Genomic DNA, 3,379 nt, shown 5'->3' with positions numbered 1-3,379 from the left:
TGCAGCAGTTTTCACTCTCCCTAATATTTCTTTTTGCAGACTCCTATTGTGCGAGCCAGATATTCAACTAAAATCAGATCCTAATGGTTATGCTGGGTGCTTAAAATCTCAAGGTGCTATAAATTATTCATTAGTTCTTCTACTCATGAGGAAAACTGCCCAGCATAAAGTCTCTGCAGCTTTTCATTCAAAATCTCGTTTTTTTCCACATTGGGTCACGGTGTGTCACTACCTGCTCCAGATTCCACTAAAGGTAGGGCTTCCCTGCCACCTCCCAGCACACAAGGGGTTAAACTCAACTCCCTGAGCCCACCTTCCCAAACAAAAGTCAGTTTTGCAAGTTATTCAGTAAGGTGGCTTTCAGTAGGTTCTATTTAATAAAGTTAATACAAGGCTCCTCTGCCCCTCCTTTTTTTCCCTCTTACTTCTCCGTTGTGAGTATTCACGGAATCTGGATCTGCCAGCTACTTCTGTTTGAAGTTGAAGGCTTGGCAAAATTTTACATGAGGCAGGCAAGAAATAAAGTGGAAATGTCTACAAGTAACAGTGAAATCTGTTACATTGTTCTGACTTAACTACTGGGGGGAAAAGAGTCCTACTAAATACTGTCTTGGCAACTGTAAATACATTTTAGCCATGGTCAAAACTTTTAGAACAACAGCTAAAAGATACCTGAAACCTGATGTCTGTCTTGCCACTCTTAATTATATATATTGACATTAAAGATATCCCACTCTTCATTAAATGCTGTGTAATTTTCCTTTTGAGTTTTTACAGTTAGTGTTTTATGTGAGTCCTTCATATGGCCAAGTAGCCAGTTTACCCCCTGCTGCCTTTTACTCAGGTAAAATTGGAAATGAATTCATTAGATCAATTGCAGCAACTCTAATTTGAAATCTTGAAAAATGCCTTGCTAATTAAGAAATTTCCAATCAAGTAGACTTCTAAATCTCAGGTTGTTAATTTCTTTCAGGTCTTTATACATATCCTTATGAACCATTAGCAGTCACTCCTACTGACTTTGTAAGATTGTGTCAGGCAAGCACTGTGTTTTTTAAACCTCATTACTCTCCCCATCTTACTCCATGTTTATTCATATTTTTTCATAAGGCATTACGTTTATCCAATAGCACTTTCAAAACTATTGTTTTTTAAAGGCTCCAAGATACAACTGGAATACAATTCCAATGCATTTGTTTTCCCTTTCTCCTTATTAAAAAAAAATAGAAATTCATATAAACATACAAAACCATGTGAAGGTAGGTAGTTTCCTTTCCCACAGAGCAATAACTTCCCTTTCTATCTGTTAATAACTTATTTGGAACAGCTTACTTTGTTAAGCAGCAATGCTGATCCAGTTATGCAAATTAAGATACATTAATTTGAATAATACTCAAGGTCACTTTGTAGTTTCCTGAGAGATTATGTTTCGAAAAGTCAGTTTAAGTCAGTTAAGCACGCTGCTTACCTTAGATGCTATTTATTAATAAAATTATTGTATTTGACAAAAACTTTGGTTTTGAACAATGTGAACAAAGAAATGTTAATTTCTAATTATTTTATATATATCTATTGTTTTATCATTTAATTTCTCCTCCAATACCTGAGTTGTTTTGTGAATGATTGTCTATAGATATATCCCTTAACACATATTTCATCTAGTCCCTTTTGTAAAAATGTAACAAGGTCATTTTACATTTTTAAACCATAAAGTGGTTTAAAAATGCAAAGTTAGCTTAAATGCTACTCTTAACTCTTCCTAACTTTTCCACTGGGAAACCCTAGAAAACTGAATTAATGAAATGCAACTTATGCTTTTTAAATTCTAATTATAACTGTCACATTAAATTGAAGGTGAGACTAAAACTGCTATATCTGTTAAGTAAGTCAAGTGATGTACTATATCATACGTGTTATTTAATGTGCGAATGTTAAAAGTCAAGTTCCCGGCAGAAATCGAAGTGCCTCCATTCTGTCTTCAGGGAATGTGTAAATTAACCATTCTGCCCCAAGCGGTCCTCCTCCCTTCCTCCCTCCGCCCGATTTTAAATGTAGATAGGGCAACCCAAGTCTTTTGAATTTGAAGGGCTGCTATCTCGGCCCCATTCTTTTCATCATCCTGTTTTGAATGACACTGAGCATGTATGGATTCTTTTATAAAAGCACCCCCTGGATGCAGGGCTTGGTTCTCCCGGCTGCTTGCTAATTTTGCATAGCAGTTAGTACTGACTTCTCAAAATCGGCTATCCAAATACAGTTCGAGAACGTTCCGCGTAGTTCCTCAAAGGTCTTAGATAACCTCTTGCCCCTTGATTTCAAACCCGAAGGGGAAGAACTTGCATAATTGCTAAATTCCCAATTGGAGCGGTCTGGCAGAGGATACGTAATCCAAAACTATACGTTAATTCAAACCCTCCCCGCGCCTGGGCAGCAAGGAGCCAGCATATGCCTTCTTTTAAAATCTATTCTACCAATTCACTGACCGCGCAGGGCTGGGCCACATGGCCCTTCCTTGCAGCCAGTCAGCTGTGAGCAGCAGATGGGATAATTTGCATTTTTCTTTTTATACTTTCTTCGACCGGCAAATTAAAGGATTTTTTTAAAATTTACATTCTCATTGTTTGCCTTAAATATAAACATGGCTTAACTGCTGGGTTGGGCTTCCCTGACCTTCACACCCCACACTCCTTCAAGTCAGTGAGACTTGAGAAAATACCCGAGCGGTAGGTTTCGTGTTTATCAACTTGGAATCTCCAGTCCGGGAGTCATGAGTAGAAAGAATCAGCTTTTACTGAGTTGGTGACTCGTGTTTTTCTATTTTAAGAGCTTGGCGCAGATACCCCGTGGGTTTGTCTGTGGCATGTGGGTCTGCGAGCGCGCGCACTTCTGAATCTCTGGGTCTACGGCCTCAAACCTCAAAACTTCGGGTTACAAGTAGAAGGCAGATTTTTAGCTCTCAGGCTTACAAGAGAGGGCGGCCACCCTGCTGGGGGAGTGGCCTGAGCCAGTGTTTCCCAGCGCCGGGGTCGCTCTCCCGCGGCCCGCCAGACTCCATGCCGGCTCCGCGGCCGCTGGGTCCCCGCGCCCCGATGTCTTTGTGCCGATCGCGGCGCGGGAACACTCGCCTGGGGGGCCAGGGCCACGGCGGAGATACCAAAAATGCTGTTGAGGCGCGGGCGCGAGGGGAGGCGCCCAGTACAGTCGCCGATCCGTGGAGGAAAAAAAAAAAAAGTAGAAAAAGAGGCTTTTCAGGTCAAACTCCTCGTATCTAAGAAACCACGTTTTAAAGAAATGACTCGCGATGGGGAGAACACACGGTGTGCAGGGTACATTGTTAGCCAGCGCTGGCCCGGCTCACCGTGGGTGCGCGGCCGCCGGC

The sequence above is a fragment of the Neophocaena asiaeorientalis genome, unplaced genomic scaffold (assembly GCF_003031525.2).
Source record: "Neophocaena asiaeorientalis asiaeorientalis breed wild unplaced genomic scaffold, Neophocaena_asiaeorientalis_V1.1 scaffold105, whole genome shotgun sequence".
Classification (NCBI taxonomy): Eukaryota; Metazoa; Chordata; class Mammalia; order Artiodactyla; family Phocoenidae; genus Neophocaena; species Neophocaena asiaeorientalis.
This window is presented reverse-complemented; position numbering follows the sequence as displayed.